At 39.5% G+C, this 12757-nt stretch overlaps 1 pseudogene; it reads left to right on the top strand.

Annotated features, from left to right (window-relative positions):
• The first annotated feature begins 220 nt into the window (after positions 1 to 220).
• The window catches only part of LOC107196010, a 42269-nt pseudogene continuing 29732 nt past the window's right edge, over positions 221 to 12757 (top strand).

The raw sequence follows: 12757 nt of genomic DNA, 5'->3' as shown, positions 1-12757 counted from the left end.
ACAAGTAGTTATTAATATAATCGATTAGCTAACGGCCAGTTTTTGAAGGCATAATTTAAATATGGGCTCTAGAAACAACTTCATTTTGAAGGGACCATCCAAAATGTATTGTTTTTAAAAATCTTTATCCAGGTGAGCAACCTGTACTGTGATAGGACAAGTACTGGTCTTGAAGATGTGTCCCTTGAACACTATGAGTTTTAGTGTCTCATCCCCCAAAATGGGACCGCCTCACAGTTTTGAAGAGAATCAAGCAAGGCTGCTCGTGAAAGCATCCTTTGAATGGCAGCAAGCCGAGCCGCTCCGCGAGCTCCGGTCCCCTCCAGTGTGCAGCGCTTCGCAGAGCCCACTCTGCTTGCCTTCCCCTGCAGCTCCAGGCTGCCACGGCCATTGAACATGGCTAGGCTCTTAGCTCCCAATTTTCTCTCTCTCTGTGCAGTAGTTGCTTTGATCTCTACAAGCAGCAATATAATCCCTTTTCGCTTTTAACAGAAGTTCAGATCCCCTCGTTTAAAGCAAGTGGCTAAATTGTCTAAAATCAATGGCTATAATCCCTCGAACTGCAGGGCCAGACTCACTCCTCAAGGTTTCCTCTGCCCTAGAGTTCTTAAATTATTGCCTCTCTTTTGTGATTCTTTACCAGCTTCTCTTATCGGAACTTTCGCATCGTGCCAGTAATCCACCACCTTTCATAAAGCCAGAAGTGAAAATGCTGGGGTCTTCAGCATTTAAACGAGAGCAGCCACAGACACCTGAGCCCCAGCACTTCAGGATCTTCCTGGCTGTATTTGGATGCAGTTGAGAGAGTCATTTCCAAAACAGGATGTCACTCCAGCCTTGCCTTTTAGGAAGAGCTATCTGTCTTTCATAGATTCGAGGCAACACCTCGGTCAAGCCACAGTGCTTTAAAGAATAACATTTTAAAACAGTATTGTGGTTTTTTTTTTCTTTTGAATACATTATTTTATCTGGATAGTCCAGTTGACCTCAACCTAACCACACTAGAAAAGATCTGCATTTCAAAATTGCCGCTATTGACTGAAACAAAATGTATAAGATGAAAGAGATGGCCCAAAACCAGAAATACAACTCTAACAATTACCACTTAGATATGATAATGATGGACTTACTATTAAATTACCTTTGAACAAATTATAATGTCCTTGAATTTGAAGAGTAATATTAAGAGCTTCAAATATTATAGAAAACTGGAAGACTCTGTCATTTATATATCCAAATGGTCTTCAGGGGGAATAGATTATATTTTCTTTATGTCTCACAGGTTAAATCCCTTATTCTGTGTCATTATCACCTACTGCCATGCAGAAATCTCATCTCTTCCTGGGATACCTGTAGTGTAATCTTACCTGATCTTCCCCACTCTCACCCTGTTTAGTGCTATCCATTTCCACATTTTCTGGAACACCCTAGAGTCTAAATATTATCACATGACAACTTTTTCAGTGGTCACTTATTGCTCAGCAGTGTTTTTTAGTGATGGTGTGTATAACTCCAAATTCCCAATGGCTTAACTATGAAAGTTCATTTCTTGCTCATGTGGCAGTTGAATTGGATATCCACTGGGTGGCCTTCCATTTAGTGACTTGAGGATTCAGGTATATTCAAACAAGTGGTTCCTTGACTCCCTGGGGTCTTTCAGTCTTCTGTGTATCTGTGTATGGTGAGGAAGGAGAGAGGAGGAGAAAGATTCTATAGGAAGTTTGGGGAAGAAAAGTGGCATACATTGCTTTTTGCATTCAATTGACCGGACTCTGATGCAGTGCCTTTCTAACTGCAGAGGATGCTGGGAAATGTCTTCTAGTTCTGTGCCCACAAAGGACAAGAAACTATTTGTGGAATTTCTAGTCAGAGGAGCATTTATAAAATATATACACAGTCAAATCTCACACCTAGAAGTTCCAACTCTGTGGATTTAGGCTGGAACTGAAACTGAGCTGAGTTTTAGAAGTTCCATAGGTGATTCTCTAACAAACATCAATTTGAAATTCACAGATAAAAGACATAATCCTGTCTGGCACTCAAGACTCTCTCTGCTTCTCTGCTTTCCTCTTCCACGCTCAGTGGGTTCTAATCATCCAGTCATATTGAACTACTTACTGCTCCCCTAATGAGCCAACTCTATCTACTTTTGTTTATGTCCTCTGTTTGTAATTCTCCTTTTACCATGACTCCCAAGGTCAACTCTTTTTTATTACATCTTTCTTCACCTTCCAAAGTAGAACCAATTGACCCTCCACTGTGTTCCTGCATGACCTACCTTTATTCTATTATAGGATCTTTAACAGTCTCTTCCTCTATATGTTTACATGTCTTTATCTCCTATTAGATTATGAGCTCCTCGATATTGCCTATAATGATGATTAGAGGTGAGGGAGAAATTATACATTAGTTATCTTTTGTCATAGTTCCTACTCAATAAAATGTGAGTGAGTAACTATTTAATGAGTAAAGTAGTGTTCTTAGAATTGTCTCATTTATGTAGAATAATATGCTCAAAGTCTCTGATCCCTTCCATGGTAAATTGTAGGGGAATGGACTCTGCCAATCAAGTCCTTTATGTTAGCTGGGAGGCAGGATCATTAGTTACATTTGTTATGGGGAATTGTGAAATGAGGGATATAATAGTAAGGGTTCTCCAGAGAAATAGCGCCAATAGGATATATAGATACAGATATATAGATACATAGGAGATATAGATACAGATATCTACATATATATGAAGATTTATTACAAGGAATTGGTTCACGAGACAATGGTTGCTAAGAAGTCCCACATCTGGCCTCCACAATCTGGAAACCCAGGAAAGCATTGATGTAATTCAGTCTGAGACTGAAGGCCTAAGAACTAAGGGAGCCAATGATACAAATCCCAATCCAAGGGCAGGAGAAGGTGAGACAAGATGTTCCAAATCAATCAGTGAGGCAGGAAAAAAGGAGGAATTTCTTCTTTCTCTGACTTTTGTTCTCTACCCAGCCACACGGAAGAGGCCAGTCTACCAATCAAGTGCTACCCTCATCTGGAAGCACCCTCACAGACTTACCCAGAAACAATGTTTAATTTGGGCATACATGGCCCAGCCACGTCGAGCATAAAGCTAATCATCATCAGCGGTAAGGATAGCAAATTTCAAAAACTTAATTAAAAGGGAGCATACAGTTGAGCCAGAAAAATGTATAAAAACTCTTAAGCAAGAGAGACTCAAGACAGGTACTAAAAGCCAAACCAGGACAAAGTGTGAGAGACAATTAAGATGAAGAGCAGCATATCAGAGTGGCAGCTGGAAGTCCACCAGTCTAAGTCCTGAGACAGTGGTGCTGGATCCTAACCTGACTCCTCAGTTTCTTCTACTACAGATTTGCATGGATGAGCTGCTGTGATTGATTGGGCAAGCCATTACATGATGACTGACCATGTAGCCTGAGATGCCGTTCCACATAACTTTGTGAGCAGATCGTAGCCGTTTAAGTGCAAACCTAAAGTATTCAGGGAATCCATGAGCAGGACTGGACAGAGTGAAGGAGGATGAAACAGGTTTACAAGATTTCATGTTGTTCTCTGAAAGCCAAAATTGGAAAATAAGCCCTAGTCAGAAGCTCTAATACTCAAATGAACTGTGATTATAGCTGTACTCTTCTAACTTTTATATCAGAATTCCTCAGAAGCCTATTAACATATTGAAAACATCAATTATGCCTCCCATTTGAAATACGTAGCTCTTGTAATCAATTGCTTTGAGTCAGTGTTTAGAATTATTCATGAAAGAGTTGTATTTTAATGGCATTTGATGAGAACCAGCAGCAGCATCCATTAATTTGATTAGTTTTGTATGGGCTGGAAGAGAAAACTGGCACGCAGCCCTAAGTGAATCAATAGTGTGGGGTCTAAGTGTGAGCATCCAAGCCAGCCTTGCCATCCTGGGATCTAGCACAGACTGATGACCGTAGGGGAGAGCAAAATATTAGGAGAGACTTATCTCATGTTCTGTCTTTCCGCCTCCTTGGCATTTTATCATCAGTCACCTCTCACCCCAAGGCTGTGAATGTAAGCTGTTTCCCTACTCCCCGCCAACCCCAACCCAGCCCCACTCCCTGTCGTCCTTTCTAAAGGACAGAGCATACGAGACTTTTTTTGAAACTCAAGGATTTAAATATACATCATAGTCCAAGCCCCCCAAAACAGAGTAATAAATCTGGACATTGAGGAAAGCAGGAGCTAGGGCCAAAAGTTAATTTCCCTGTGTGGCTCATCCATTTGAAAGGGCCAAAGAGTGGCAGAAAATGCTTTTTATTCAAGGGACCCAAGATGGGGGGAGGTGTGAGAGCAGACTCTGCTCTCAAGCTGTCAAGGTGTTGTCATGGTTCCAGAGGAATCTGACCAGTTTGAAGCAGGAAGCATTCCTGGGAGAGGCCCAAGGAGAAGCACAGGGAAAGCCAGAGCTAGGGGATTGACCAGTTTGCATTTTGTGGGTCACTTGGCCTCCATTCAAGTTATGTGGACACCAGTATGCAGACAAGAGACCAAGCTGTACCTTAGTCCTGCCCACCTTACCCCCGCAAAAAGCTGGTTTGTGAGAACAGACCTCACTGTTGAGGATAAAGCTCCAAGAATACCACTAGACTCTGGTAGGAGTCACTAACATCAGTGACTGAACAAAGCTGAACCCACAGATAAAAGAACGTTCATGTGCCAAAAAAAAAAAAAAAGCCCTAAATAATGCCAGAGGCTAATGCCTTACTGCAGCAGGAGAAATTGTGCTTGCTTTTACAGCAAGCTACTTTCAGAAAAAGACAGAAGTAATGGCGGTACTTCTCACAACTATAATTAAGTGATTATTCTTGTAATCATGTGTTTAAAGTGTATCTTGCTCTCTACTGTTTTGTAAGGCTCGTCCTATATCTTGAGCACCCCTCTTTGATGGGAGAAGTGGGCAGGGGTCAGATCATGCTTGGGCCTTGTTGACCATGTTGAAGACTTTGCACTTTGTTCTGAAGATAATGGAAAACTCCTAAAAATTTTTAAATAGAAAGTGATATCACATATACAGTAATATTTTTAAAAGCACCCTGACAAAGAATGGACATCAAAATTCCATCAATACAATGAGATGATTAAATGAATTTAGCCTTAACAGCGGTATCTGTAGGTCAGCTCACCCTCTCCAGGTCCCCTCTCCAGCTGCTTGTGTGAAGATGACATACCAAGTGGGCCCTGCTTTAACTAGAGTTCTTATTTTGTGTGCTCACTGTAGGAAGCAGGGAAATGATAACAAATGTGGGTTGGGCCACCCAGATTAAGGACCCCAGAAGAGGCTCTCACATCACAGATCTTTACAAGGACTGAAAGATTGCTGAAGATTTCCATATGAAATGAATATGAATATAATGAAGTGAAATATGTACCATTCCTCAAAACGTTAACCTAAAGATAAGGAAATAAAGAGGCAGCTATGTCTGGGTTTACATACACAGATAATGCAGAGAAAGTAGAAAGGTAATCATGTGTTTCAGTTTTTGCTTTGCTTCACTTTTTTTTTTTTTAAATTTCAGTTCTGTAAATAGTTGTCAAAAAAACAACAAAAACAATTAAAAGCCTCCTTATGACTTGCGGTAAACAAGGAAACATGCTGCTCAGATCCCCTATAAAGAACTTGCTGCCTAGCTGCAGGGGATGTCATCACTGGACACCACAGTGGTCAGCTCCGCAGTGTCAGCCTCAGCTGCAAAGAGCCACTTTGCTCAGTGGCACACCCTTCCTGGAGCAACACAAATATATTCTTTTCTATCTCAGTCAGAAAAGAGTATTAGAAGCCATTTGCATTCACATAAATCAGACAAAAATATTTATTTATACTCTTATCCAAAAATAACTCTTTTGCCTTTAGTCAAAATATAGTTCAAAGAAATCTGGATCATCTGGACATCCCATAGAACTTTACCTTGATTCATTTTATCAATGATATTATGTCTATAGGAGAAAATGAAGGTTTTGGTAAGAGATATGGGTCCCATAAGTAGATTCTGGGCCCAGGGAAAATTCAGGGCCTAACATATGAATAAAATTTTTAGAGGTCCAGTGGTTGAATAAATACTAAGACATCCCTTCCAAATGAGTGTATCTTGAACTTCCTAACACACACACAAAAGTGCAATGCCTAATGGGCTACATTCCACGTATAGAAATACAGCTTAGTTCATATACTAGGCAATGTGAAAAGCTTACAGATTTAAGTGGATTTAAGCTTAGAGCCAGAGAGGACTCTGCAGGAGGTCCAAGATGAAGGGCAAGCAAGTCTGCCACCACTTGAGACGTAAGATCAGCAGTTGGAAGTATCAGTGGTGAGAAAAAAGGCTGAGTAGTGTTTATGCCATGCCCCACTAAGAGAATCACAACTCAGGCCCCTAGGTTTCTGGGGCAAGGTCATGCCATCTGCAGCAGAAAATTACATGCTTTTTGAAAAATGACTTTTGGTGTGGTTTTAGGCCCTGGTAGAGATGGGACACCACATCACATAACCATACATTTCAATTGCTCATTTCAGGCTGGGTTCTGTCAATTCCAGTCATAAGGTTAAATAGGCCCAGCAACAGTCATTGTATGATGGAACTAGTACATCTGGTATCAAACACAGGCAGGACCAGGGAGCACAAGTAAGCTGCATGAGCAGGTAGGCCAGATCACTCCCACACCTGGGCCCATGGTATCGGCTGTGAACTGAATGTTCGTATTCTCCCAAAATTCATATCGAAGCCTACTCTCCAATGTGATGATATTTGAAGGTGGAGCCTGTAAGAGGTAATTAAGTTTGGTTGAGGTTTTGGGAGTGGAGTCCCCAGGATGAGATAGATGCCCTTATAAGAAAATAAAAAGCTCAAAGCTTGAACTTTCCACCATGTGAGGGCCTGGAAAGAAAATGGCTATGAACTCACTGAAAGCAGCCCTTACCAGACACCAAATCTTCTGGCCCCTTGACTTTGAACTTCTTAGCCTCCAGAAATGTGTGCAATAAATGTTTGTTGTTTACACCCAGTCTATGGTATTTTTGTTACAGCAGCCTATAAGACAGCATCTACCTCTAGTATAATAGTATACTTCCCTCAGCTAATACTTATGTACATTTGGCAGGTTCCAAGTAGAGAGGAAAAAATCCAAGCTTGGTTTGTGGATAGCTTGTTTCAGTGTATGGGTACCAGCTGAAAGTGGACAGTAACTCTACTGTGGCTTATTCAGGGATGGCCTTGAAAGATATTGAAAAGAGAAATTCTTCCCAGTGAGCAGTGCTTTGGGTTGGTTTACCTGGTAATATACCTTATGTGGAAAGAAGAGTAACCCAAAGTTAGAATATATATGGACTTATGATTGTGGTAAGTGACCTTTACCAAGGGGTTGTGGAAGTGTATGATGAATAAAAGGGAAGTGATCACAAAGTGTAAAGGCCTGTGTATCATCTGTTAATGCTCACAAGAAACCATTCACCACCACAAAAGAGGAATTACACAACCAAGTAGACAAAAGTACTCAGCAGTTGATGTCAACCTCTATTATTGGACACCCTGGGTGAAAAAAATGTATATGACATAGCCTGCCTTTGCTTTCTAAGCACTTGCATTTGTGTTCTCAGGGAATTGCTGAGGTTGAGTCATCATGGCAAAAAATTAACTAGGAATAAGCTTGAACAAGCAAGCTGGATAGGCAGTCTCTACATGAAGAAATCGGAGCTGCCCACTGAAAACATATCAAGTTATGAAAGATGTTTTGTCTGTCATAATTCAGAGGGACTTTTCAGCAAAATCAGTTAATTTGTGCTCATTAAGATGGCAAAAACAATCTGTCAACCTGACCCTCTCTACCATCTTTCTGTGAGCCTTGAGTCTGTCCAGAATCTATGGGGATACTTGCCTTCCTGACAGCTGAATGAAATACTTCAGCTAGATGCTGCTATAAATAGGAATTTCAATAAGGGCAGGGAGCTCTTTCCTCATTCTTCCTAGATGCTCAAAGACTTTCTAATGATATTGGGATGCTTTTAAAAAGATTACATTAATTAAGGAATATTGGATCAGATGTCTTCTTGCATGCAAAGTACTTGTTTATTCTAGTATCTTGAGACCAAAAAGCAAAATATAGATTAGTAAAGGAACAAAAACAGCAGATCCACAGATGCAGTCCTGTTTTTACTGCGCTATTAATAATATTACCCTTGTTGAACAGATGTGGAAATATCTGATAATCCATGACAGGTGGGAATTCATTTATTCTAGAATCACAGGGACTGATATGGCAGTGGGTGTATATTCATTACTTGGTGATCATGCAAGCTATCTTCATCGGTACTTCTTAACTGTGGTCATCACAGGAAAAGTCAAGCAGTGCTTCCATGGGAGCCAAATCTGACACTGAATTGTCTCCATAAGTAGCACAGGGAGACACCAGGACATGCTTTTGGAGGCTTTCTTCTCACAGTAGTGTGTTATAGAGCTTTTGTTTTATTTTGTTTTGAAAAACAAACTTTCATGCCAAAACAGGAGTCATTACACTAAGCCACGCAAAGACTGGCATAAGTACTTCATCATTCCAAGAATCTGTAAACAACTGTACACACACACGCACGCGCACACACACACACACACACACACAACATACGCTGTGAAACATTTCAGCACCTATGGTAAGGTGATAATTGGATTTTCTGAGTATACAATGTTTCATTGGCAAAGTAGTAACAAATTAAATGTAATGATATTCTTTCATGTGCTGCCCCATGAAACATGTCTGGTTAATGGGGTCATTAGCCCCTTTGTGTCTCAAAAATCACATCTTATAAATCTCTCTGTTTTAAATAGCACTTTCAATAAATATATATTGACTGGATGAACAAATGAATGGGTGGATGGATGGATGGATAGATAAATTCAATGTAAGTGACGTGACGACTTTACATGATATATGGCTTTATTCCTTTCATTTTCATAACTAATCTCTTAAAATTTGCTTACCCAAATTCAGCAATACCTCCACAAAGTGTTTTCACTTCTGTTGTTCATCCCAGGGGCCACTCAGCTCCATCTGCATTTGAGAGAATTCACAAGACTGCCTAGTCCATTATCATTATTGATTCCTTCGTTGTCACATGTGGTTGCTGTTGGAAATTGGTCCCTCTTAGTCACATGGGTTGTTTCACACTGCTGAGATGACACTCAAGAATTTATAACTCTTAAAAGGAATAGACTCAAGGAAAATGATCTACTCTTGAATATCCAATGTGAAGATCTCCTAGTTTATTCTCTTATGCAGGAGCATTCTTTATACAAAGCATAATTTAGTGGGCGGGGTCCTGGGTCTTGAGAGTCCTCTGATCTTAGTGTCACAGTGGACTGAAAGTAGGCCTGCCCCCCCCAAAATTTTAATCTTGATATTGAGCCTAGATTTCCATTTCCATATGGTGTACACCTCTTTGGGGTTATTAAAAGTTGACTTCTTCAGTGAAGCCATTTTAAAATGGAGCCAGGGCAATAATTCCAGGGAAACTGTTTACTTGCTCCTTGAAACTTTGAAAGTTTTGAACTGGGCAAAATAACCTTTGGCCGGAGCCAAACCAAACATCATCTCATAAACAATTGTTTATAAGGCCAACAGGAAAAAGAGACATCCTGACCACAAGAACTGATGTTTATAGACTCTCTTTCTGAAGACAGAATTAGTAACCAGCCATGTATAGCTAAAGAATGACTCGGCTTAAGACAAATAGATTTTTTTCTTCTATTCATGTAATTATTCCCTTCATTTTTCTCATAAAAACCCCTTGCCCTCACCCTGTAATTGAGACATTATTTGGAATCTGGTTTTCTGCCTCAATCTGTGCTTTCAGATTTGCAATTCTTTTTGGTTTCAAATAAATGCTTGTGGCCTCTCATGTTAGCTTTTTATTTTTAGGTTAACAGGGACCTTGTTGTTCCTAACTGAAATCATGGAGTGCATCACTGAGTTTCTGATAATATTGAACCTCAGCAGAGATAATAGATGTCTCTCTTCCTCCCAGGAGTCTTCTTGGCCCCACCTTTACTCTCTTCTACATTTCAAGGATAACTGAGAGGGATTTTCCTTGTTAGGCTACCAAATGCCTGGTTCCTCCTTTCTTAAGGGAAGTCAGCATTACCTTTACAGAGCGAGAACTATTCAACCAACTCTTACCTAAACACAGAAGGCATGCCACAAGGTAAACTGATGGCTCTACCCAACAAAGAAAATGCAGAAGCTAGTTCTCATGCCACAATAATTTTGAGTCTCATTCAATATTGTACTGCAATTACAACAGTTAACATGCATTGAGTACTTTATTGTGCTCCAGGCCCTTTGTTAAACACCACACACATGAGGTCATTTGATTCCTACATAGTGTCTATGATAGACACAATTATCTCCTTTTTACAGATTAAGAAACTGAGTCCAAGAGAAGTTCAGGAAGATGGACAATGTTGCAGAACCGGTAAAGATATAGCCAAATTCAAATGAGGGGCATTTAATTTATAGATGTATAAATTATCTACAGATACATATAAACAACCCTGCTTTGTGTTATATATCCAGACTTCATGCAAGCAGTAGTAGTGTGGGAAGTTAGCAAGAGGCATGGAAGAGAGAGATCAGAGAGAGGCTCCTGGTACAGGTTGGCTCTTTCTTTCTTTCTTTCTTTCTTTCTTTCTTTCTTTCTTTCTTTCTTTCTTTCTTTCTTTCTTTCTTTCTTTCTTTCTTTCTTTCTTTCTTTCTTTCTTTCTTTCTTTCTCTCTCTCTCTCTCTCTCTCTCTCTCTCTCTCTCTCTCTCTCTCTCTCTCTTTCTTGCCTATGCCATTGTGGTTTTTTGCCACAATGGTTTTACAAACAAAATTTATTTTTCATGTCCCACTTACAGCATTTTTTAGAATTTAAGCTAAGGAAGTCTCAGTCTCACTGAATCAAATTTGATTTCAAATGTATTGTATCCTTCCATTCTCTGCAGAATTCGGTGAGAAGTAGCACACTTAAAATTCATATGTGTTGGAATGTGTTGTTTCTTTGTCCAGTCTTTGCCCTGATATGATCTCACCTTTTTACTCATTTGGAAAATAAATTTCATCAAATGTAGACCCCAAGAAAAAATGTCAATGGAAAACTGCTTTTAGCTTTTGCTGTACGCTTTTATCGGCAGAGAATTTTACATGGTAGCAAAAAAAAAAAAAAAAAGCAAAGAATAAGTGAATTTTAAAAAGATTGTTTTTAATGGTCAAACATCCTCCTATTATACAGAGCTATATATTTTTGTAGAATGTCAGGATTTACATAAGCAGATTACTCTTCTTTCCTCAAAAGCATTCCTCTTCTTAAAAACCATTCCAGATCTTAGTGTTACAACATATGAAATTTACTTAAAAATACTTTAACATAGTTATGCAAATGTGTGCACATTTATTTAATGTACATTCTAGGGTAGTAAGTTGTCCTAATAGAAATTGTCATTTCCAGGGCGGTCAGCTAGCGAGTTAACAATAGACCAGAAAGGTCACACTGCAAAGTATTTTCTACAGCTTTCTAGCTATGTTGATCTCTGATTTGATGTTACTGTGTAATAAAATGAATGCCAGAAATGAGTTCTCGATGGTGAAATTAATGATATTCAAATTATGATGATATTTTAATGATACTTCCCATTTTTGCATGAACCCAGAATCTAGAACCTAACAAATCTTGTGTCTTGTACTCTTAGAGAAGGCACTTAAGACTTAATCCCTAGAGGACCACCAGATCAGAGGATCCTGGTTTCCTGACGGTCACATGAAAGGTAACCACATCTTGTCTCTTAGATATTGTTTAATGTGCCTCAGGTGAATACTTTATGCAAGTGGCGGTAAGTCACCTAAGAGAAGAAAGAGATGGGTCATCAATAATGTGACAAGACAAATAGTATGTACATTTTACTTCTACTTAGAAAATATTTAATAAATGTCTAAGTGCATGGCAGAATTTGTTCTAAGACCTGTTTTCAGTTTAACATATTACCCTTATTGTGTAACTTTCATCACCTCAAACTGTTAGAGACTACACTTGTCTATAAAAGTGCCTAAGAGAGGTGCTCTGTCCAATTGGCTTAAGTCTATTTGCACTTGGTTGGTGTTACAACTTATCTACTTACACAAGCTAGAAGCCTCAGCATCAGCTTAGACATTACTCAATTTTTAAAAATAAATTGAAATTGGCAGCAAATCTAAGCCTCTCTCATATACTTCAGATGCCCTCTTTCTAGATACCCTACTGCTATCCACCCAGACAAGCTTTTTATTATCTATCACACAGATTATTACCACAGCCTCCAACTGTCTGTCAACCTCATTTTTCCTTTCACATTTCTGCCCTAATATTTCACCAAGGTAATCATATCAACCACTGTTCAGAAACCTTCAATGACTCTCCTCTCCCTTTTCCTTTTAACAGAATGAAGCAAAATTTCTTCATTTAAAAATTCAAGGACTGTCACAATCTAACACCAGTTTACTTTTGGTGTCCTAGGGTTTCACTGAAGTGCAAACCGATCATCTCCTCCCAGTTCTTCACCGTGGCCACACACACATGCCAATCATTGCCAAGGTGATTGCTATTGCCCCTGGGGTTTCCTCTCCCTAGAACACACACATTACCTTTTCTATCCTTCAAAGCTTAATGTAAATGTCACCTCTCCCACTAATCTTTCCTGATCCCCTCAATCAGA

Source organism: Pteropus alecto, unplaced genomic scaffold, assembly GCF_000325575.1.
Source record: "Pteropus alecto unplaced genomic scaffold, ASM32557v1 scaffold196, whole genome shotgun sequence".
NCBI classification, from domain to species: Eukaryota; Metazoa; Chordata; class Mammalia; order Chiroptera; family Pteropodidae; genus Pteropus; species Pteropus alecto.
The sequence above is the reverse complement of the archived record's forward strand: the minus strand, read 5'-3'. Positions and strand labels throughout refer to the sequence as shown.